General features: G+C 43.6%; 1 protein-coding gene across 1 annotated transcript in view; it reads right to left on the minus strand.

Annotated features, from left to right (window-relative positions):
- The window catches only part of LOC106574053 (protein FAM163A), a 33410-nt gene extending 10813 nt beyond the window's left edge, over positions 1-22597 (minus strand). The window contains exon 1 of the mRNA XM_014149582.3: positions 22024-22597. The gene's annotated coding sequence lies outside the window, so the exon portion shown is untranslated. The remainder of the gene's footprint in view (positions 1-22023) is intronic.
- Between the last annotated feature and the right edge of the window lie 4067 nt (positions 22598-26664).

The raw sequence follows: 26664 nt of genomic DNA on the forward strand, positions 1-26664 counted from the left end.
TAGCTATATACATATAGGTAGTGGTAAAGTGACCAGACAACAGGACAGATAATAGACTGTAGCAGCAGCATATGTGGTGAGTGTGAAAGTGTGTGTGTGTGTGTGTGTGTGTGTGTGCGTGACATGTGCGCTGATAGAGGAAGTGTGGGCACCCAGTCAACCAGACAGAATTTAGTTTGAGCAGCAGGGCAGATTGGATTAGTGGAGTCAGTCTAATGAGATATAATCAGACGGCAGCAGGTGGACGCTGCGCCGCCACAGCAGGGGTCCTAGGCTCCACGGGGCACCACCACTTCCTGTCAGAAGCACGGACAGGAAGTGACCAGTGATGTCTGTTTTTGCCCACCTGCATCTTTCCAGCTGTGGGCAATGACTTGCTCAGACCGTGATGTAACATCTTTTTTTGGCACACAACTATGCCTGTCTAATAGTTGGCCAATTGAAGTAAAAATTGATGTTGGCAATCTTTTCAAAAAGCCTCCTCCACATAATAACTTGATTAAATCAAGATAATCACTCTGCTTTTAGTTAGCTTTCATGCATGCTGTCATATTACTTCGTAAGTTCCTTTGAAATCAGTGTTACACACTTAGAAAAAAAAGTGCTATACCAAAATTGGTTCTGCTTTGGTTCCAGGTAGAACACTTCTGGTTCCACGTAGAACCCTTTTTGGTTCACTGTAGAACCCTTTCCAGAGAGCTCTACATAGAACCCAAAAGAGTTCTACCTGGAACTACAAAGGGTTCTACATGAAACCAAAAAGGGTTCTCCGAAGGGAACAGCTGCAGAAACCTTTTTTCTAAGAGTGTAGTGATAATCTAATTTCCTCGTCTAAGTACTATTGAAACATCGTTTTTTGACTGTAACACCAGAGCCTGTATTCAGAAAGCGTCACAGAGTAGTAGTGCTTATCTAGAATCAGTTTTGCTTTTTAGATTATAATGAATAGACAGGATCGACCTGTTCCTAGATCAGCACTTCTACACTGAGACTCTTTATGAATACGGGCCAAGGTTATTGCTACACAACCGCAATATGTGTGGATGAAGGAGACAGGTATGGAGACACACACAGAACACACCAGACCATCTCCCAGCACTAAGCAATTTACCATCCCATCAGTATGGAACCATCCCGTGAGTATGGAACCATCCCGTCAGTATGGAACCATCCCATCAGTATGGAACCATTCCATCAGTATGGAACCATCGCATCAGTATGGAACCATCCCATCAGTATGGAACCATCGCATCAGTATGGAACCATCCCATCAGTATGGAACCATCCCCTCAGTATGGAACCATTCCGTCAGTATGGAACCATCCCATCAGTATGGAACCATCCCATCAGTATGGAACCATCCCATCAGTATGGAACCATCCCATCAGTATGGAACCATCGCATCAGTATGGAACCATCCCATCAGTATGGAACCATCCCCTCAGTATGGAACCATTCCGTCAGTATGGAACCATCCCGTCAGTATGGAACCATCCCGTCAGTATGGAACCATCCCGTCAGTATGGAACCATTCCGTCAGTATGGAACCATTCCGTCAGTATGGAACCATTCCGTCAGTATGGAACCATCCCCAACAGTATGGAACCATCCCCAACAGTATGGAACCATCCCATCAGTATGGAACCATCGCATCAGTATGGAACCATCCCATCAGTATGGAACCATCCCCTCAGTATGGAACCATTCCGTCAGTATGGAACCATCCCATCAGTATGGAACCATCCCATCAGTATGGAACCATCGCATCAGTATGGAACCATCCCATCAGTATGGAACCATCCCCTCAGTATGGAACCATTCCGTCAGTATGGAACCATCCCGTCAGTATGGAACCATCCCGTCAGTATGGAACCATCCCGTCAGTATGGAACCATTCCGTCAGTATGGAACCATTCCGTCAGTATGGAACCATTCCGTCAGTATGGAACCATCCCCAACAGTATGGAACCATCCCCAACAGTATGGAACCATCCCCAACAGTATGGAACCATCCCCTCAGTATGGAACCATTCCATCAGTATGGAACCATCCCATCAGTATGGAACCATCCCATCAGTATGGAACCATTCCATCAGTATGGAACCATCCCCAACAGTATGGAACCATCCCCAACAGTATGGAACCATCCCCTCAGTAAGGAACCATTCCATCAGTATGGAACCATTCCGTCAGTATGGAACCATCCCCAACAGTATGGAACCATCCCATCAGTATGGAACCATCCCCTCAGTATGGAACCATCCCATCAGTATGGAACCATCCCCTCAGTATGGAACCATCCCATCAGTATGGAACCATTCCGTCAGTATGGAACCATCCCGTCAGTATGGAACCATCCCATCAGTATGGAACCATCCCATCAGTATGGAACCATCCCATCAGTATGGAACCATCCCATCAGTATGGAACCATTCCGTCAGTATGGAACCATCCCGTCAGTATGGAACCATCCCATCAGTATGGAACCATCCCATCAGTATGGAACCATCCCATCAGTATGGAACCATCGCATCAGTATGGAACCATCCCATCAGTATGGAACCATCCCCTCAGTATGGAACCATTCCGTCAGTATGGAACCATCCCGTCAGTATGGAACCATCCCGTCAGTATGGAACCATCCCGTCAGTATGGAACCATTCCGTCAGTATGGAACCATTCCGTCAGTATGGAACCATCCCCAACAGTATGGAACCATCCCCAACAGTATGGAACCATCCCGTCAGTATGGAACCATTCCGTCAGTATGGAACCATTCCGTCAGTATGGAACCATTCCGTCAGTATGGAACCATTCCGTCAGTATGGAACCATCCCCAACAGTATGGAACCATCCCCAACAGTATGGAACCATTCCATCAGTATGGAACCATTCCGTCAGTATGGAACCATTCCGTCAGTATGGAACCATCCCCAACAGTATGGAACCATTCCAACAGTATGGAACCATCCCCTCAGTATGGAACCATCCCATCAGTATGGAACCATCCCCTCAGTATGGAACCATTCCGTCAGTATGGAACCATCCCATCAGTATGGAACCATCCCATCAGTATGGAACCATCCCATCAGTATGGAACCATCCCATCAGTATGGAACCATCGCATCAGTATGGAACCATCCCATCAGTATGGAACCATCCCCTCAGTATGGAACCATTCCGTCAGTATGGAACCATCCCGTCAGTATGGAACCATCCCGTCAGTATGGAACCATCCCGTCAGTATGGAACCATTCCGTCAGTATGGAACCATTCCGTCAGTATGGAACCATTCCGTCAGTATGGAACCATCCCCAACAGTATGGAACCATCCCCAACAGTATGGAACCATCCCATCAGTATGGAACCATCGCATCAGTATGGAACCATCCCATCAGTATGGAACCATCCCCTCAGTATGGAACCATTCCGTCAGTATGGAACCATCCCATCAGTATGGAACCATCCCATCAGTATGGAACCAGCCCATCAGTATGGAACCATCCCATCAGTATGGAACCATCGCATCAGTATGGAACCATCCCATCAGTATGGAACCATCCCCTCAGTATGGAACCATTCCGTCAGTATGGAACCATCCCGTCAGTATGGAACCATCCCGTCAGTATGGAACCATCCCGTCAGTATGGAACCATTCCGTCAGTATGGAACCATTCCGTCAGTATGGAACCATTCCGTCAGTATGGAACCATCCCCAACAGTATGGAACCATCCCCAACAGTATGGAACCATCCCCAACAGTATGGAACCATCCCCTCAGTATGGAACCATTCCATCAGTATGGAACCATCCCATCAGTATGGAACCATCCCATCAGTATGGAACCATTCCATCAGTATGGAACCATCCCCAACAGTATGGAACCATCCCCAACAGTATGGAACCATCCCCTCAGTAAGGAACCATTCCATCAGTATGGAACCATTCCGTCAGTATGGAACCATCCCCAACAGTATGGAACCATCCCATCAGTATGGAACCATCCCATCAGTATGGAACCATCCCATCAGTATGGAACCATCCCATCAGTATGGAACCATTCCGTCAGTATGGAACCATCCCGTCAGTATGGAACCATCCCATCAGTATGGAACCATCCCATCAGTATGGAACCATCCCATCAGTATGGAACCATCGCATCAGTATGGAACCATCCCATCAGTATGGAACCATCCCCTCAGTATGGAACCATTCCGTCAGTATGGAACCATCCCGTCAGTATGGAACCATCCCGTCAGTATGGAACCATCCCGTCAGTATGGAACCATTCCGTCAGTATGGAACCATTCCGTCAGTATGGAACCATCCCCAACAGTATGGAACCATCCCCAACAGTATGGAACCATCCCGTCAGTATGGAACCATTCCGTCAGTATGGAACCATTCCGTCAGTATGGAACCATTCCGTCAGTATGGAACCATTCCGTCAGTATGGAACCATCCCCAACAGTATGGAACCATCCCCAACAGTATGGAACCATTCCGTCAGTATGGAACCATTCCGTCAGTATGGAACCATTCCGTCAGTATGGAACCATCCCCAACAGTATGGAACCATTCCAACAGTATGGAACCATCCCCTCAGTATGGAACCATTCCATCAGTATGGAACCATCCCCAACAGTATGGAACCATCCCCTCAGTATGGAACCATTCCATCAGTATGGAACCATTCCAACAGTATGGAACCATCCCCTCAGTATGGAACCATCCCCAACAGTATGGAACCATCCCCTCAGTATGGAACCATTCCATCAGTATGGAACCATTCCGTCAGTATGGAACCATCCCCTCAGTATGGAACCATTCCATCAGTATGGAACCATTCCGTCAGTATGGAACCATCCCCTCAGTATGGAACCATTCCATCAGTATGGAACCATTCCGTCAGTATGGAACCATTCCATCAGTATGGAACAATCCCCAACAGTATGGAACCATCCCCAACAGTATGGAACCATTCCAACAGTATGGAACCATTCCAACAGTATGGAACCATTCCATCAGTATGGAACAATCCCTTCCATTTGTTATGTCATTTCAATATTTGCAGAGATCTAATCCTGGCTATTTCACCATGTATTTCATGGGACATGGGCTCCTGTTAGAGATTCTACACATGTGAACGCGCACACACACACACATAAACGTTGTCTCAATTTCTCTCTCTCTCTCTCGCTCTCTCACAAACACACACATAATACAGAAAGAGGGAGGGAGAGAGAGAGAGCTGGATGAGCCACTCGCACACACCACCGCTGGGCCCAGATTAGAGAAACAATACCATGGCCCATCGCAGCCTTCAAACCGGCTAACACAGCCTGAAGAGCCCAAACACTGATAAGACTGCAATACACGAACAGGCTGTCGCACCAAGTCGCACTTTATCTGTCAATGGACCAAGTACATTTGGGGACACTTTTCTGGAAGGGCCCATTGTAAGGACTTTACGTAAACAGTTCCAAATGTCCTCAGATTTGCAGAATTACGTAAGATCGAAGAATGCTCATGCCATTTTATGTCAACAATCTAAGATGAAAAGGGCTCTGAAATTCGGTTCTGGAGGATGCAGTGTGTGGGGACCAGAAGTAAACAAACAAACATTTGACCAACTGGGGACATTTTGTTAGTCCCCACAAGGTCAAATGCTATTTCTAGGGGGTTTAGGGTTAAGGTTAGAATTAGTGTGAGGGTTAGAATTAGGTTTAGGGTTAGGATTAGGAGCTAGGGTTAGTTTTAGGGTTAGGGTTAGGGTTAAGGTTAGGGTTAAGGTTAGGGTTAGGTTAAGAGTACCAGTTAGGGTTAGGGTTAGGTTTAGGGTTAGGGGTTAGGGAAAATAGGATTTTGAATGGGACTGAATTGTGTCCCCACAAGGTTAGCTGTACAAGACAGTGTGTGTGTGTGTGTGTGTGTGTGTGTGTGTGTGTGTGTGTGTGTGTGTGTGTGTGTGTGTGTGTGTGTGTGTGTGTGTGTGTGTGTGTGTGTGTGTGTGTGTGGTGTGTGTGTGTGTGTGTGTGTGTGTGTGTGTGTGTGTGTGTGTGTGCGTCTGTATATGTGTGTGTGACTGTAGGTTGGTCCCTGTCAACACAGCCCTTCATCATTCTCCCTCTATCACCATTATGAGTGTGCCGATCGATGAGCTGACGCGCACACATTTTTGTTGCCATGACACTGGGGAGATGTTTCCTCGACCCTGACCAAGCCTAGCTTCCTAAAACAGCCGTTCATACACACACACACTAACACACATTATTGACTCACACATGCTCATGCACACAAGTTCACACACACACACACACACTCCTCTAATCTAGCGTCTCATCAACCTCTTCACCTCCATCTCCATCCTCCTAGTAATCTCACTCCATCTCTCATCCCATTAACCTGTTGTTTCTACATCCAGCCCTTCTCACTGCATCTCTCATCCTATTAACCTGTTGTTTCTACATCCAGCCTTTCTCACTGCATCTCTCATCCTATTAACCTGTTGTTTCTACATCCAGCCCTTCTCACTGCATCTCTCATCCTATTAACCTGTTGTTTCTACATCCAGCCCTTCTCACTGCATCTCTCATCCTATTAACCTGTTGTTTCTACATCCAGCCCTTCTCACTGCATCTCTCATCCTATTAACCTGTTGTTTCTACATCCAGCCCTTCTCACTGCATCTCTCATCCTATTAACCTGTTGTTTCTACATCCAGCCCTTCTCACTGCATCTCTCATCCTATTAACCTGTTGTTTCTACATCCAGCCCTTCTCACTGCATCTCTCATCCTATTAACCTGTTGTTTCTACATCCAGCCCTTCTCACTCCATCTCTCATCCTATTAACCTGTTGTTTCTACATCCAGCCCTTCTCACTGCATCTCTCATCCTATTAACCTGTTGTTTCTACATCCAGCCTTTCTCACTGCATCTCTCATCCTATTAACCTGTTGTTTCTACATCCAGCCCTTCTCACTGCATCTCTCATCCTATTAACCTGTTGTTTCTACATCCAGCCCTTCTCACTGCATCTCTCATCCTATTAACCTGTTGTTTCTACATCCAGCCCTTCTCACTGCATCTCTCATCCTATTAACCTGTTGTTTCTACATCCAGCCCTTCTCACTGCATCTCTCATCCTATTAACCTGTTGTTTCTACATCCAGCCCTTCTCACTGCATCTCTCATCCTATTAACCTGTTGTTTCTTCATCCAGCCCTTCTCACTGCATCTCTCATCCTATTAACCTGTTGTTTCTACATCCAGCCCTTCTCACTGCATCTCTCATCCTATTAACCTGTTGTTTCTACATCCAGCCCTTCTCACTGCATCTCTCATCCTATTAACCTGTTGTTTCTACATCCAGCCCTTCTCACTGCATCTCTCATCCTATTAACCTGTTGTTTCTACATCCAGCCCTTCTCACTGCATCTCTCATCCTATTAACCTGTTGTTTCTACATCCAGCCCTTCTCACTGCATCTCTCATCCTATTAACCTGTTGTTTCTACATCCAGCCCTTCTCACTGCATCTCTCATCCTATTAACCTGTTGTTTCTACATCCAACCCTTCTCACTGCATCTCTCATCCTATTAACCTGTTGTTTCTACATCCAGCCCATCTCACTCCCTTGCTGTCTCCTTTTTCCTCCAGTTCTTCACTGTCTTTCACATGACATTCATTGCTTTAGACTGTTGACACCACAATGATTCTATAAATAAGGTATATATGTAATTCTATAATTAACAGGAACAGCAATAGAACTGCAGTATAGACTAATAGTGACCATCTGCAGTAGACTAATAGAGACCATCTGCAGTAGACTAATAGAGACCGTCTGCAGGAGAGACTAATAGAGACCATCTGCAGTAGAGACTAATATAGATCACCTACAGTAGAGAATAAGAGACCGTCTGCAGTAGACTAATATAGACCATCTGCAGTAGACTAATATAGACCATCTGCAGTAGACTAATATAGACCATCTGCAGTAGACTAATATAGACCATCTGCAGTAGACTAATAAAGACCATCTGCCGTATAGACTAATAAAGACCATCTGCCGTATAGACTAATATAGACCATCTGCCGTATAGACTAATATAGACCATCTGCCGTATAGACTAATACAGACCATCTGCCGTATAGACTAATATAGACCATCTGCAGTAGAGACTTATATAGACCATCTGCAGTAGAGACTAATATAGACCATCTGCAGTAGAGACTAATATAGACCATCTGCAGTAGAGACTAATATAGACCATCTGCAGTAGAGACTAATAGAGACCATCTGCAGTAGAGACTAATAGAGACCATCTGCAGTAGAGACGAATAGAGACCATCTGCAGTACAGATGAATAGAGACCATCTGCAGTAGAGACTAATAGAAGCCATCTGCAGTAGAGACTAATAGAGGCCATCTGCAGTAGAGACTAATAGAGGCCATCTGCAGTACAGACTAATAGAGGCCATCTGCAGTACAGAGTAATAGAGACCATCTGCAGTAGAGACTAATAGAGAACATCTGCAATACAGACTAATAGAGACAACTGCAATTTAGTAGAGACTAACTGTCCTCTCCCAAGCCAACTATCCACTTCAGTTGATCCAGTTTATTTTATGCCATTGTTAATTAATTAAAGGATTAGAGAGAGAGAAGAGAGTGAGGAGAGAGAGGGAATCATTTAATTGGATAAGACACTGACGTTACCCAAATTGTACCCTATTTCCTATATAGTGCACTATGTAGGGAATAGGGTGCCATTTTGGATGCACAGTAAGCCATCTTTTTACATTCAGCAATTCATGCCAAAGTATTAGGCCTACACATTGATGGTGGATGGAGTGAGTTTTCCCTATAAAACGATAAGAGCTCTTGAAGACCTAGTGAAAGGCGCTATATTTTATAAATGAAAATCACATTCATAACACACAAACCTGTCACAAGACAGGGGTATGTATTCCAAGCACCACTTCCAGATCACATTCACACATGACATCACATCCACATAGGCCAAGCGATGTTACACTGTCACTGAGCATTATCCCCAAACAGTGCCGTGGTCCTGGACATCAACACATTACACATGCAATCACATTACCATATGCAGAGCCCATGTGTCGGATACACTGGGTACCGGCATAGACTAAATCCTTTTTCACTAGGATGTCATCAGCAGCCCCTCACACAGTGTCACGTCTTCTGAAGGTGGAATTCAACGTTGCCGTCTTGGCATATATTTTCACATATTATGAGTGTCCAAAGCCAACAGCTTGCAATATGAGAGTATTTTCAACCATTGCAAGCTGGAGGTGTATCACTTCACCATGCAGGCTCCTACCAATGATTTAGTCATTGACACTATGGTCTAAAAGTAGAGCTAGGATGTTTTCAGAAAGTTTCCATGAGTAGGGGTCAAAGTTCTAACTTTATCCTGTGGATAACCTTTCACCTCAGTGGGCTACATCAGGGTCACACACAGTGCTTCTTGGTAGTCTTAACATTCAAACAACAGTATGCACCTCACACACATGGTACCATGTCAGATATAGAGTTGAAATGTATTCCATTTTGAGTTTGCATCCCAATATTACACTTTATATACACTGAAAGAAAAATATAAACACAACATGCAACAATTTCAAAGATTTTACTGAGTTACAGTTAGAAAGAAATCAGTCAATTGAAATAAATTCATTAGGCCCTAATCTGATATGCATCTGTTGGTCAAAAATGTAAAAAAAGAAGGAGCATGGATCTGGTGTGACCACCATTTGCCTCATGCAGTGTGACACACCTCCATCGCATAGAGTTGATCAGGCTGTTGATAGTGGCCTGTGGAATGTTGTCCCACTCCTCTTCAATGGCTCTGCGAAGTTGATGTATATTGTCGGGGAACTGGAACACGCTGTCATTCACTTCAATCCAGAGCATCCCAAACATGCTCAATGGGTGACATGTCTGGTGAGTATGCAGGCCCTGGAAGAACTGGGACATTTTCAGCTTCCAGGAATTGTATACAGATCCTTGCGACATGGATCATGTTGTCATGATGAAACATGAGGTGATGGCGGCGGATGAATGGCACGACAATGGGCCTCAGGATCTTGTCACGGTATCTCTGTGCATTCAAATTGCCATCGACAAAATGAAATTGTGTTTGTTGTCCGTAGCTTATGTCTACCCATACCATAGCCCCACCGCCACCATGAGGCACTCTGTTCACAACGTTCACATCAGCAAACCACTTGCCCACACGACGCCATACACGTGGTCTGTGGTTGTGAGGCCAGTTGGATATACAGCCAAATTCTCTAAAACAACGTTGGAGGTGGCTTATGGTAGAGAAAGGAACATTCAATTCTCTGGCAACAGCTCTGGTGGACATTCCTGCTGTCAGCATGCCAATTGTACGCTCCCTCAAAACTTGAGACATCTGTGGCATTGTAATGTGCAACAAAACTTCACATTTTACAGTGGCCGTTTTACTGTCCCCAGCACAAGGTCCACCTGTGTAATGATCATGCTGTTTAATGAGCTTCTTGAAATGCCACACCCATCAGGTGGATGGATTATCTTGGTCAAGGAGAAATGCTCATTAACAGGGATGTAAACAAATATGTGCACAACATTTGAGAGAAATAAGCTTTTTGTGCATATGGAAAATTTCTGGGATCTTTTATTTCAGCTCATGAAACATGGGACCAACACTTTACATGTTGCGTTTATATTTTTGTTCAGTGTACATCACTGAAATATAACAAAACCGTTTGACATAGAAACATCAGATTTTCTGAGGTTTAAAAAAAAATTATGTTTATTAATTATACAATCATGAGAATGTTAATAACATTCCACCCATGAGGTCACTAGATGGGGATTTGGTCATTCTGCGACAGGAACTACCCCTCTCTGCCTCTGCTGCTTGAGGGGGATTTGGTCATTCTGCGACAGGAACTACCCCTCTCTGCCTCTGCTGCTTGAGGGCGATTTGGTCATTCTGCGACAGGAACTACCCCTCTCTGCCTCTGCTGCTTGAGGGCGATTTGGTCATTCTGCGACAGGAACTACCCCTCTCTGCCTCTGCTGCTTGAGCACATATCCATATATCCATAAGGCATGTCTATCCTTCTCTACATGAGAGTATGAGAAGAAGAGAACCTTGGGCATTTTTACAGATGATTGATCGAGACAGTCCTAAACTAAACTGCCCAGCCAACCAGTGTTTTCTCTAGCCATCTATGCGGTACATACAATACTTTATCGTCCAAATGCATGGAAATTCAAATGATACCCCCGGTAAGAACAGTGTAGCTAAACCACAAGCACTGAGCACATCTGTGCTATAATCTGGCCGCCACTATGTCATCAGTATGGTGTGTGGTGACAGAGTGACGAGGAGGGTACAGCATTCATCTCCTAGGAATTACATGTGTCTGATTGCCACACCAGTGATTGGAGCCCTACCTTCCTTCAGGCCTCTAGGGAGAAGGGCATCTGTGAGCTGATACTCAATTATGCTGTAGTGCTCTTTCTCTCTCTCTCTCTCTCTCTCCCTCACACACACACACACACACACACACACACACACACACACACACACACACACTACCCCTTTCTCTCTCACACACACACACACACACACACACACACACACACACACACACACACACACACACACACACACACACACACACACACACACACACACACACACACAGACACACAACAACGCTGTGTCCGTCTGTCTGTCTCTCTCGCTCTCTCTAGAACCTACATGTAACCAAAAAGAGTTCTACCTGGAATCAAAAAGTGTTCTCCAATGGGGACAGCCACAGAACCCTTTTGGAATACTTTTTTCTAAGAATGTACCAGTCATCCAATCCAAAGCAGCTGACGCTACTAAAACGTAGAATGAATGTAAAACCTTTAGAACTGTAATAACCATGGACCTACTTAATTCTCTGCATACTATTCTTCAATCGATGTTCAACCATTAGTGGGATGACACAATCAAAGAAACCTTGGCCTCCATCTCTGGGTTATAATGTCTTAATTACAAATCCATTCTAATCAACAGAGATCACATCTTCCTATAGACCTTGGTTGTTCCAATTTTACTTCAAACAGCTGACTGGAGCATGTTACTAACAGCTTCATTTTTCAGAGCCAAACTAAAATCCACTTACCCATGTGGCATCCCCCTAAATCTCAAAGTGGGCACAGGGAGCACATTATATTGTGGAAGCCTCCAAGCCTTACCGCTGTATGGGGTGCCTGGGCTTGCTATCAGGGAACACATTATATTGTGGAAGCCTTGCCACTGTATGGGATGCCTGGGCTTGCTATCAGGGAGCACATTATATTGTGGAAGCCTCCAAGCCTTGCCGCTGTATGGGGTGCCTGGGCTTGCTATCAGGGAGCACATTATATTGTGGAAGCCTTGCCACTGTATGGGATGCCTGGGCTTGCTATCTTGCACAAAAAGCACAACCCAAATGGGATTCATGGTCACAGAGTTAATGTAATTTGTGTCATTCTGTTATCCAGAGCTACAGTAGGCTCTAACTTGTTTGTGTTACAGTATGTTTGGCTGGATAGAGAACAGAGAGGGAGAGAGCCTCAGACTAAATTAAGAAGGGTTGATTCTATTGCATGTGGAAGAGCAGACTCATATTTTATGTTCTCTTATAATGAGCCTACCTGGCAGAAGAACATTGTTTCCTTGTTATAACAACTTACTTTTTGAACAAAATCGTAATCTTTCTCATTTTAACCCAGATAAGGTTTGGTTTAATGTTTGTTGACAACTCAATCAAATATGTATTTGCCTGAAGGGAAGCCATCTACAGTAAACCAGGGATTCCATTTTACCACCAGTACACAGGCGGCAGCCCTGGAAGCTGTATAGGTTGCTTCTGGTTATTTCTGTTTAAAGACAGGACTTGCAAAACCCCATCTGATACATTAACAGAGCCAAGCAACATTTGGTTATGGACAGCTAACCACAAAGAAAGGTAGAGGGGCAAAGGACAGACAGTTATGGATAGCCATTGGCCAAAATGTAACATTTTGCTTCAATTACTTGATTTTCTCCTGGTCATTTAGGTGCAGCATGGAATTCACTATTTTCCCTCCACCCTTGATAAAAGCATTGGATCAATGATGACTTTCCTTTATAGATTACTGGGATGTATTATAGATGGTCCTCCACCATCCCAGGGTTCCTCAGTGTGTGGAGAAAGAGAGAGAGTCCGTCTCCATCTCCATCCCGCTCCCCGACCATTTCCATCTCCAGCTGAGGCTGTATGTGCCGACAGGGCACTCCAGACAGATGAATGAACGCTCTACACCTCGCTGTAAAGCTATTCTATACTCTACTACACTCCATTCAGTTTAGTTGGGCTCTAATCTTGACCCCTGCCTGCTGTATGCTAGCCTGCTCCTCCTGAGTTCTACTTTTGCCCCCCCCCCCCCATAATCTGTACAGATTTCTGGTCATATCTGTTCCAGCTCTGTTCACTCCTGCTCTGCTCAGCTCTCCACTGTTCAGCTCTTCACAGACTCTGGATTGGATTCAATCGATTGCAGATAGAAGGAAAACTGTAGTGTGGGGTCACTCAGAATGTTTTGGTCTATGCTCTCTGTTCCGTTTAGCTCCACATCCTCACACACACTACTCACTTCTTTTTCAACACTCTCTTCAAGACTCTTCCTCTTCAACACTCTCTTCAAGACTCTACCTCTTCAACACTCTCTTCAAGACTACCTCTTCAACACTCTCTTCAAGACTACCTCTTCAACACTCTCTTCAAGACTCTACCTCTTCAACACTCTCTTCAAGACTCTACCTCTTCAACACTCTCTTCAAGACTCTACCTCTTCAACACTCTCTTCAGACTCTACCTCTTCAACACTCTCTTCAAGACTCTACCTCTTCAACACTCTCTTCAAGACTCTACCTCTTCAACACTCTCTTCAAGACTCTACCTCTTCAACACTCTCTTCAAGACTCTCCCTCTTCAACACTCTCTTCAAGACATCCTCTTCAACACTCTCTTCAAGACTACCTCTTCAACACTCTCTTCAAGACTCTACCTCTTCAACACTCTCTTCAAGACTCTACCTTTTCAACACTCTCTTCAAGACTCTACCTCTTCAACACTCTCTTCAAGACTCTACCTCTTCAACACTCTCTTCAATACTCTACCTCTTCAACACTCTCTTCAAGACTCTACCTCTTCAACACTCTCTTCAAACTCTACCTCTTCAACACTCTCTTCAAGACTCTACCGCTCCAACACTCTCTTCAAACTCTACCGCTCCAACACTCTCTTCAAGACTCTACCTCTTCAACACTCTCTTCAAGACTACCTCTTCAACACTCTCTTCAAGACTCTACCTCTTCAACACTCTCTTCAGACTCTACCTTTTCAACACTCTCTTCAAGACTACCTCTTCAACACTCTCTTCAAGACTACCTCTTCAACACTCTCTTCAAGACTCTACCTCTTCAACACTCTCTTCAAGACTCTACCTCTTCAACACTCTCTTCAAGACTCTACCTCTTCAACACTCTCTTCAAGACTCTACCTCTTCAACACTCTCTTCAAGACTCTACCTCTTCAACACTCTCTTCAGACTCTACCTCTTCAACACTCTCTTCAAGACTCTACCTCTTCAACACTCTCTTCAAGACTCTACCTCTTCAACACTCTCTTCAAGACTCTACCTCTTCAACACTCTCTTCAAGACATCCTCTTCAACACTCTCTTCAAGACTACCTCTTCAACACTCTCTTCAAGACTCTACCTCTTCAACACTCTCTTCAAGACTCTACCTTTTCAACACTCTCTTCAAGACTCTACCTCTTCAACACTCTCTTCAAGACTCTACCTCTTCAACACTCTCTTCAAGACTCTACCTCTTCAACACTCTCTTCAATACTCTACCTCTTCAACACTCTCTTCAAGACTCTACCTCTTCAACACTCTCTTCAAACTCTACCTCTTCAACACTCTCTTCAAGACTCTACCGCTCCAACACTCTCTTCAAACTCTACCGCTCCAACACTCTCTTCAAGACTCTACCTCTTCAACACTCTCTTCAAGACTACCTCTTCAACACTCTCTTCAAGACTCTACCTCTTCAACACTCTCTTCAGACTCTACCTTTTCAACACTCTCTTCAAGACTACCTCTTCAACACTCTCTTCAAGACTACCTCTTCAACACTCTCTTCAAGACTCTACCTCTTCAACACTCTCTTCAAGACTCTACCTCTTCAACACTCTCTTCAAGACTCTACCTCTTCAACACTCTCTTCAAGACTCTACCTCTTCAACACTCTCTTCAAGACTCTACCTCTTCAACACTCTCTTCAGACTCTACCTCTTCAACACTCTCTTCAAGACTCTACCTCTTCAACACTCTCTTCAAGACTCTACCTCTTCAACACTCTCTTCAAGACTCTACCTCTTCAACACTCTCTTCAAGACATCCTCTTCAACACTCTCTTCAAGACTACCTCTTCAACACTCTCTTCAAGACTCTACCTCTTCAACACTCTCTTCAAGACTCTACCTTTTCAACACTCTCTTCAAGACTCTACCTCTTCAACACTCTCTTCAAGACTCTACCTCTTCAACACTCTCTTCAAGACTCTACCTCTTCAACACTCTCTTCAAGACTCTACCTCTTCAACACTCTCTTCAAACTCTACCTCTTCAACACTCTCTTCAAGACTCTACCGCTCCAACACTCTCTTCAAACTCTACCGCTCCAACACTCTCTTCAAACTCTACCTCTTCAACACTCTCTTCAAGACTACCTTTTCAACACTCTCTTCAAGACTCTACCTCTTCAACACTCTCTTCAGACTCTACCTCTTCAACACTCTCTTCAAGACTACCTCTTCAACACTCTCTTCAAGACTACCTCTTCAACACTCTCTTCAAGACTCTACCTCTTCAACACTCTCTTCAAGACTTCCTCTTCAACACTCTCTTCAAGACTCTACCTCTTCAACACTCTCTTCAAGACTCTACCTCTTCAACACTCTCTTCAAGACTTCCTCTTCAACACTCTCTTCAAGACTCTACCTCTTCTTTTAACATTCTTCAAAACTCTTAAGTCAATGTCAAGACCATCAGATATTCAGGTCATACTATGCCGTTACATGTTTTCTGGGGGTCTACTGGTATTCAAATGGATTCTATTGTCACTGTAATAGTCAATGGAAATATTCTGTTGGTATTCTCAGACCATGTTATGGTAATGATGACAACCATAATATAATGGTTTCAACTGATTTCCTAGTAGGGCTCCTCTGTAGTTCTCTGGCCTGCAGGCTTTGACTTTTTTCTGCTCAGCCCACACGTCTGGTCTGTCTGTCTGTCTGTCTGTCTGTCTGTCTGTCTGTCTGTCTGTCTGTCTGTCTGTCTGTCTGTCTGTCTGTCTGTCTGTCTGTCTGTCTGTCTGTCTGTCTGTCTGTCTGTCTGTCTGTCTGTCTGTCTCACCCCAAGGACAGCCGACTGGCCGAGCAAACAGCTGCGGGTGTTTGGCCTAGCCCAGCCTAGGCAGTACAGCAGCGCTCAGACCTTATTCAGCACACGCCTGAGAGCATCCTCATTCACATTTGGTTACTCAAAGAGCCCCCAGAGGAGAACTGGTCTGTGGGTTTAACTCAAAGAGCCCCCAGAGGAGAACTGGTCTGCGGGTTAAACTCAAAGAGCCCCCAGTGGAGAACTGGTCTGTGGGTTTAACTCAAAGAGCCCCCAGAGGAGAACTGGTCTGCGGGTTAAACTCAAAGAGCCCCCAGTGGAGAACTGGTCTGCAGGTTTAACTCAAAGAGCCCCCAGAGAAGAACTGGTTCAAGGGTTTAACTCAAAGAGCCCCCAGAGAAGAACTGGTTCAAGGGTTTAACTCAAAGAGCCCCCAGAGGAGAACTGGTTCAAGGGTTTAACTCAAAGAGCCCCCAGAGGAGAACTGGTTCAAGGGTTTAACTCAAAGAGCCCCCAGAGGAGAACTGGTTCAAGGGTTTAACTCAAAGAGCCTCCATGAGATGGGAATGCTTATAGGGCACACCCTGGTTGGCAGAAATGTTCTCCACACAAAGTACTTTAGTTAGCTAAATCAGCGCCTAGCTAAATCGGCATGCACTTGAAGCTTGACTGTGTAAACAGCAGTACGAGTGAACTACGACTTAGCTAGCATGTTGCTGGTTTTGCTAAAATGAACAGATATTATTCATCGTGAATTCGGGGCCAGGACCGAGTTTGGGAAGCCCTGCTGTAGGGCATTTCAAAAGGCTGGTTTAGTACCTTTTTACTGAAGAATGTGTTTGATTTCTATGACTGTGTTTTGCTTTTCGTGTATTGACGTGTATACTGATGTGTATAGTGTATACTGATGTGTATAGTGTATATTGATGTGTATAGTGTATATTGATGTGTATAGTGTATATTGATGTGTATAGTGTATATTGATGTGTATACTGATGTGTATAGTGTATACTGATGTGTATAGTGTATATTGATGTGTATAGTGTATACTAATGTGTATAGTGTATATTGATGTGTATAGTGTATATTGATGTGTATACTGATGTGTATAGTGTATACTGATGTGTATAGTGTATATTGATGTGTATAGTGTATACTAATGTGTATAGTGTATATTGATGTGTATAGTGTATACTAATGTGTATAGTGTATATTGATGTGTATAGTGTATATCGATGTGTATACTGATGTGTATAGTGTATACTGATGTGTATATTGTATGCTGATGTGTATAGTGTATACTGATGTGTATAGTGTATACTGGTGTGTATATTGTATGCTGATGTGTATAGTGTATACTGGTGTGTATAGTGTATACTGGTGTGTATAGTGTATACTGATGTGTATAGTGTATACTGATGTGTATAGTGTATACTGATGTGTATAGTGTATATTGATGTGTATAGTGTATATTGATATGTATAGTGTATACTGATGTGTATAGTGTATACTGATGTGTATAGTGTATACTGATGTGTATAGTGTATACTGATGTGTATAGTGTATATTGATGTGTATATTGATGTGTATAGTGTATACTGATGTGTATAGTGTATACTGATGTGTATAGTGTATACTGATGTGTATAGTGTATATTGATGTGTATAGTGTATATTGATGTAAATGCAGGGCTCATCTGTGAAAGAGACCTTGGTCTCAGTATGACTCCCTGTTAAAATAAAGGTTAAATAAAAGTTAGTACATTACAACCATACTAAATGTCTGGACAGTTGGTACAGATGGATCATTCGGGGGATTGCATTGACACAGCTCTTTACGAGGCTTTCTCAAATCACTTTTAACAACACTAGGGTAACTCACCCCTACTCTTCTCCTACCAATGTATAGCCAAGCACCTACCTGGGTGAACACATGGCAGCTATTCTGCAGTCAAATTCTCAGAACACACCAGCTATGAGGAAAGCAGCGGGTTGCACGTTTGACATCAGCTAAGGACAACTGAACTGTGTTTCTGAGAAGGTTTCCTTGTTCTGGAGTAACAACAGCAACAACACCAGAGAGTGTAGCTGATGAGTCACCCTAGAAAAACTCCCTGCAAGAGGGATTTTAGCAGAAAATAACAATTCCCAAGTACAGTAGTAGTGTTCCAAGAGCGAGGCAGGTCCTGGTGAGGTGCTGTGCCAGGGATCTGCCCCCAGCTCTGCCTCCAACTCTGGCCTCACAGTCTTCATTCACCTTGGCAGTGTTTCAATGCTCTGCTGCTCTACTCATACTGCAGATCTCCCTGAGCACTCGGCAGAGCAGCATGGTGCTTTCACCAACCCGAAAAGCTGCTGTGCAAACATAAAAAGAAAAACCCACAAAGTCGTTTCACACGGATAAAATCTACATCCTTACCCCGAATGCGGAAGAACTACAACATCCATGTTTGATTGATCGTTAAATATTCTATATGCTTTACATCTTATAGAGACGGGTGCAAATCTTAAGTGCGCTTTGCATGTCGTGTCAATGTTTGGATGTTTGGATAGACAGAGCAGAACTGATCTCCAATTATACTCTATTTTCGTTCGCCTCTGGCCTTCAAGCAGCCGTCCAGCTAATACAGTGGATTGTTACTCTTTGTCCAATTACATTAAAACTGATGAAGAAACCCTGTGGTTTCATCATGGTCTTTGGGCTTTGAATGCTCCTACTCAGCCCGGGAGGTCTCGCACTCATTGTTAGTTAATGACATTCATCTTTTGATAGATCCATCTCTAACTTTGCACTTGGAAACACCAGGATCCTGTCACGTCCTGACCAGTAATAGGGGTTATTTGTTATTGTAGTTTGGTCAGGATGTGGCAGAGGGTATTTGTTTTATGTGGTTCGGGGTGGTGGTTTGTTTAGTAGGGTATTTGATTTATGTATTCCGGGGGTTTTTGGGCACTGTTCTATGTTAGTGTATTTCTATGTTCTGTCTAGTCTTTTGTATTTCTATGTTTTGTTAATTGGGGTTGGACTCTCAATTGGAGGCAGGTGTTTTCTAGTTGCCTCTGATTGAGAGTCCTATATATAGGTATGTGTTTGTTGAGTACTTTGTGGGAGATTGTTCTGTGTATAGCCTTACCAGCATGTGAGTAGTTGTTTTGGTTCTCCTGCTTGTCTGAATATAATAAAGAAGATGAGTGCACATTTCCCTGCTGCATTTTGGTCTAAATCTAACTACAACAGTTACAGATCCTGCAATTATAAAACCTTGGCTTTTCAATATTTGAAATATCAATCCAGCAATTATATATATTTTTTATCACGGAGTAGTTTTGGCGAGGTATTCAATCTCCCTTGAAAAGCATTCATCTCCGCCTGTTCTCCAAGGGAATACATCTATGGCAACCTCAGGTGGTTCGAAAGGTTGACCAAAAGGAAAGGCGAGAGAGTGCTTCCTTCTCTAGGGCGAGCTATGGGAGATACCAATCCTGAAGGGAATATCAAGTATATATTCTGTAACTTTTCTTGGGGAAAATATAGCTGAAAATAGTTCATAACATTTACAAACCAGAGGAGCAACTAATAGAGTATGTTCTACCGTTTGGTTTCATGTATGAAGGGGATTAGTTCAGCTAGCTACAGTAGCTACTTTAGTGGTCAATGAAGTCTTCTCCTGAGATCTTTGACTATCATCCTCTGGTAAATGAGACGTTTTAACCCGACTGCACTCTCACCTCACTTAAAGTGCTGAATGTAAGCAATAAGGCACAAGAGGAAGTGCAGTATCGTGAATACAGTCACAGGTAAATGGTGTTGTTCGGTCCGACGCGATAGCGGACGTTTCTCCTGTGTGTGCTAAAGAACTCGAAATTCAAAAGTGAAACATTGTTTCCGAGGTCGGACAGGCAAACAGCGAGGCTTATATTAACCCCTGCTGTACCAAACTAAATACTAGACTGGAAGCAAGGGGAAATAATAGGCAAATTGAGATAAATGCAGGAGATGATTCGGACAGCTTTATGAACATGACATTCTCATGGAGGCGCAGTAATACTTTTCAGATGGAACTGTTAGCAGGCATAGGTGTGTCTGTGACGGCCAATACAGCACGGCTTGGAACGCTGCTCGTCCAATCAGCATCCAGGATCATAACAACCAGTTGTATAAGTATTCTTAATCATCACTTGGATCTCAGAAGTTAAAATGCCAGAGAGAGATTTCAACATGAGATATATTGAACTTTTAGAACAAGGAATGCTTATGTAATGAAGGTGGAGAGGAAAGTAGTGCAGTGATTTAATTTAGTACAATAACCTTATTCTCAATTTCAAAAAATGATCGTAATTAAGATCTAATTACTCACTGCCTCACCACATTTCTAATGTCAGAGTTTCTACATGGATAAATACTGTATCAAGTTATTGCCTGCACTTCTAAACACTGGTTGGTACCTAGTGAAAAAGCTCAGTGATGCATTGTGCCGTAAAAGATGGTTAAAAAAATGAAAATAAACCTCAAGACATGGGCTATCAGCTCCGTCAACAGAAGCCTCTGGGATTGCACTGTAAGTAGCCTACAGTATGACATGGCATATCCTCTCTATGTTGTAGCTGTGATCTTCTGATCTCATATCCTGTTAGCCACATATGGACAACACTGCAGAGTCCCATGGGAAATCAGTCCATTGCAGCATTGCCTCTGCTGAAGGTGAAAGAATAAGGGGGAGATGGCGAGATAGTCAGAGAGAGGACAGGCGACCTTATCAATCCTTTCTTATTGAGTTGTCTTTTTCCTCTCTCTGTGTGCATGGGTCAGTGGGCTCAACATCCAGACCTGCAGCATAACCACTTCATTTCGTGTGTGTGTGTGTGTGTGTGTGTGTGTGTGTGTGTGTGTGTGTGTGTGTGTGTGTGTAACTGATATCCTCTTCAATATGACAGTCATGCAAGCAGCACTGTGTCCCCAAAGTACAAAACAATGTTTGGGATTTTTGGGGGGGAGAGAATACATGTCATAGCTGTTATTTAAGCATAACATAGTTCACAGTAATACTTAAGTCGAATGTGAGGTATAGGTTGAAATGGCAGCCTGCACCTTGAGTTTCATATTGTTCTCAGCTACATTCTACAATGAGTGGGTTTTAATCGCCTCGGGTCCATCGACCACTACTGATACCCATGACAGGTACACTTCACCTTCAAATACGTGCAGAAATAGACTCGAGAGCCACATTAGCCTATAATGTTTGATCCTGCCAGGTGGCACACTATAAAGTCACATTTCTCCACATCGCTGCATGAATCATTTTTATTATATTCTAGAGACAATAAACAAACGCTACCACAGATCTGTCCATAAACAATACGCTCATAACTGAATGGAACGTCTGGATTTATTTGACCAAGTATGTGAATGTTTAAGGTTTTCCAGAACGAATAGAATATGTCAAAATGTTGTAGGCTATTTTGCGTCGTCCGATAATTGAGCCCACATCACAAAACGAGGGTTATACTTACCTGTCGGGCACTGTGGGTGTTACATTGTTCGTTTCCTCAACTTGGGTTATTGCTCTTCAGTTTTACCACGGTTAAAGGCACCCCAAAACATTATTGCATTGCCGAAAATAAAAGAGGGCACTTGATAGGCTACGGATTGCGGCGGACTGTCATCCGATGAGTAGCCTGCACGGTGTGGTGTCTCTGGAAGAACGCAACAGTCTTGGTGATGGATAGTAGGCTCTGTTCAATAGAGGTCAGAGTATAGGAATAACCACTATCATCCGGTGAAAAATAGGTACCGTCACGATAATTTAGTTTACTCACGAAAAATATATGGAAGAAATACCCACACGCGAACTTGTGAAAAGCAAATAATCGATACGCATCAAATTATTGTTTGGAAAGAATGATGGAACTAACAATGTCACGCCCTTAAAGCTAATTTAATTCATGGAAACCTCATATTCTCTGCGCAAAGAAACTCAGTAATCCAGAAGGTGGAAATGCAGATATCCAATCCAACAAGTTAAGAGTGGGTGAGTGAATGGCTAGGTTGGTGAGAGAGATTGCATGCGCAAGGCCACTTCAACGACCCTAGCTAGAGGTGCAAATAACAGGACTCGTAACAAATTGCACGGGGCAAATATGAGGCGCCACTCTGGTGGCCATGAGGTTCTGCTGAAATGATGTCCCTGGAAATAGTACCACATCTGCTAGTATTGGTGCCATTGGAGACAAAATGCAGTTACGCATTGAAAGACAATTGCACTTTAACGCATAAATGCAGTTCTTGCAATGTATTTGAGAAATTCCGGTAATGTTAATTACAAAAAGAGAGAATTATCTTGAATGATTTTCTGTCAATCACCTGCACGAATTAGCCTGATCTACTCAGTCAAAAATAAAGCCACCGCAAACATTGACAGAGCTATCCCCTCTTTACTTGAAACCGGAGAATGTGGTGTGGTTAAGAGACTGCGGGGAAGCTGTCCAAGGTCCTGAACAACCCACCATTGAACGGTGCCTTGGACAGTAATAAGTGAAAGCAACATGCAGCCAAAGCACATAGGCCTCGATACAGTGTCATCGGAAAGTATTCAGATCCCTAGACGTTTTCCAAACTTTGTTAAGTTACAGCCTTATTCTAAAATGTATGACATATTTTTTCCCCCTCAGCAATCTACACACAATACCCCCATCATGACAAAGCAAACAGGTTTTGTAAATTGTTGGACATTTATTCAAAATAAAAATAAATCAAATCAAATGTATTTATATAGCCCTTCTTACATCAGCTGATATCTCAAAGTGCTGTACAGAAACCCACCCTAAAACCCCAAACAGCAAGCAATGCAGGTGAAGAAGCACGGTGGCTAGGAACAACTCCCTAGAAAGGCCGAAACCTAGGAAGAAACCTAGAGAGGAACCAGGCTATGAGGGGTGGCCAGTCCTCTTCTGGCTGTGCCGGGTGGAGATTATAACAGAACATGGCCAAGATGTTCAAATGTTCATAAATGACCAGCATGGTCAAATACAGAAATAACTTATTTACATAAGTATTCAGACCCTTTTATATGAGACTAGAAATTGAGCTCAGGTGCATCCTGTTTCCACTGATCATCCTTGAGATGTTTGTACAACTTGATTAGAGTCAACCTGTGGTAAATTCAATTGATTGGACATGATTTGGAAAGGCACACACCTTTCTATACAAGGTCCCACAGTTGACAGTGTATGTCAGAGCAAAAACCAAGCCATGAGGTCAAAGGAATTATCCATAGAGCTCTGAGATAGGATTGGGTCGAGGCACAGATCTGGGGAAGGGTACCAAAACATTTCTGCAGCATTAAAGGTCCCCAAGGACACAGTGGCCTCCACCATTCTTAAATGGAAGAAGTTTGGAACCACCAAGACTCTTCCTAGAGCTGGCCGTCCGGCCAAACTGAGCAATCCGGGAGAAGGGCCTTGGTCAGGTAGGTGGTCACTCTGACAGAGCTCTAGAGTTCCTCTGTGGAGATGGGAGAACCTTCCATAAGGACAACCATCTCTGTAGCACTACACCAATCAGGCCTTTATGGAGGAGTGGCCAGATGGAAGCCACTCCTCAGTAAAAGTTTGCAAAAAGGTACCTAAAGTTTGCCAAAAGGTACCTAAAGACTCTCAGATCATGAGAAACAAGAGTCTCTGGTCTGATGAATCCAATATTGAACTCTTTGGCCTGAATGCCAAGTGTCACGTCTGGAGGAAACCTGGCACCAACGCTACGGTGAAGCATGGTGGTGGCAGCATCATGCTGTGGGGATGTTTTTCAGTGGCAGGGACTGGGAGACTTGTCAGGATCAAGGGAAAGATGAACAGAGAGATCCTTGATGAAAACCTGCTCCAGAGCGCTCAGGACCTCAGACTGCTGCGAAGGTTCACCTTCCAACAGGACAACGACCCTAAGCACACAGCCAAGACAACACAGGAGTGGGACAAATCTCGGAATGTCCTTGAGTGGCCCAGCCAGAGCCCGGACTAAAACCCGATCGAACATCTCTGGAGAGACCTGAAAAAGCTGTGCAGCAACGCTCCCCATCCAACCTGACAGAGCTTGAGAGGATCTGCAGAGAAGAATGGGAGAAACTCCCCAAATACAGGTGTGCCAAGCTTGTAGAGTCATACCCAATAAGGCTGTAATCACTGCCAAAGGTGCTTCAACAAAGTACTGAGTAAAGAGTCTGAATACTTATGTAAATGTGATAGTATTTTTTTTAAATACACTACCGTTCGAAGGTTTGGAGTCACTTAGAAATGTCCTTGTTTTTGAAAGAAAAGCAATTTTTTTGTCCATGAAAATAACATCAAATTGATCAGAAATACAATGTAGACATTGTTAATGTTGTAAATGATGTTGATGTTGAGACTGGTATTTTGTGGGTGCTATTTAATGAAGCTGCCAGTTGAGGACTTGTGAGGCATCTGTTTCTCAAACTAGACACTCAAATGTACTTGTCCTCTTGCTCAGAACACTATTTCCAGTTCAATGTCTTTTCATTCCCATTATAATAACAACGTCTTACAGACCGCTGAACACGGCCCTAGAGATGGGATAAGGTCCTGATTAGGTTGGGAATGGATCCATCCAGGAGTTTATCACTTAGGCTTACAGGCTACATTCTCCTAATCTAAACCATAATAGGCCAAAAAATGTGCAGTGTAATGCCCATATTGAAAGAGGTCGGTATACATGAAAGACTTTATTTGGAGAGTCCCCTTACAAAGGGTCTATAGGTGTTCAGCAGAGTTGCAGTTAATAGTTTGATAACATCTATAGAGCCTCTTCAAACAGTGTGATCTGATATAGTATCCGATTACTCAAAAATAATGTATCACTTTTTTATTTATTTTGATCAGGTGCGCCGCCTTTTTGGAGGTGAGGGAAGAAAAAGTGACACATGAGAAGAAAGGAGAATGAAAGATTAGGCCATTTTGACAGAAATACCGTGGGAAGGAAGGGACGTTGTGGGGAGGGTATTCTGTTGAACCATTGTGACAGAGTGTTTTGATCAGTGGAGATTCTAGAACCAAGTGTGAAACAAGATCTGTGTTTAAAATGCTGGGTCAGTCCGTCCCACCCAGACATTCTGAGAGGAGTGACCTTTCAGGAACACAGAGTCTGCATCCCAAATGGCACCCTATTCCCTACATAGTACACTACCTTTCCCCTATCAGCCCTGGTCGAAAGTAGTGCATCTGTCTAATGGTTATTAATAGTGGCGATTTTGCCCATTGACAACAATAAGGCCCAACCAACTGTAAAGGCTAATCATTTGTTTCAATCAACCTTGCATAATGACAACCCATTACACTAATAATTACACACTAGTAGGCGGTTAGTGGAAGTTCTATCCAGACTCTCCAGCAGTTAGTGATTCAATGAAATGGAGGGGTAAAAATTGAGGAGGGTAAAATTATCATTCACTAAAGGACAACTCTTGTAACATTGATCTCCACCTAACACAATTGCTTATTGGATATTTGAGGAACCAGTTTAACCTTGTGTTCCTAACCCTATAATAAACAAACTTAGATCTACTACTAACAACTAACAGAATACAGCATCTCCCCTTGCTTTTGGCCTTTTACTGGGGGACAATTATTGCAAATGTCAACAGGCTACAGTAGTTGTTTGTTCCTCATTAATAGCCAATAAGCAAGTCCACCTCGAAGAAACCAATGACAACATGGGCCGGGGGAGCCATCCCGTATCCATGACGACCAGCGGCTTCCTGGTGAGCATGAGGTCTGTGGCTGTCAGATCAGAGCTAATATAATTTCCCGGGCTGCAGGGTGCTCTTACGTGATGCTTATCTGGCCTGCGTGCCCCTCCTGCTACTGTGCTGGGCTGAGCTCTCTCTGTCAAAGGGAGGGGCATAATGCTTCCCTCAGTTTAACAGCATCAATCACTGTGTCATACAGCTCATACAGTAGACCACTGGACAGCTGCTTTTCACTAGGTGAAAGGGTGTCACTTTGTCATTCCTGGCTGGCTGACAAATATCTATCTTTTTGGTGTTTGAAAGAGGGAGAGTAAAAGAGTAAGCTGGAGAGAGAGAGTGAGTGAGTCAGTGAGTGAGTTCATCTTTGCAACAAAATGGCACAAAATCTCCAATACAA

The sequence above is a fragment of the Salmo salar genome, chromosome 16, assembly GCF_965601325.2.
Source record: "Salmo salar chromosome 16, fSalSal1, whole genome shotgun sequence".
NCBI lineage: Eukaryota > Metazoa > Chordata > Actinopteri > Salmoniformes > Salmonidae > Salmo > Salmo salar.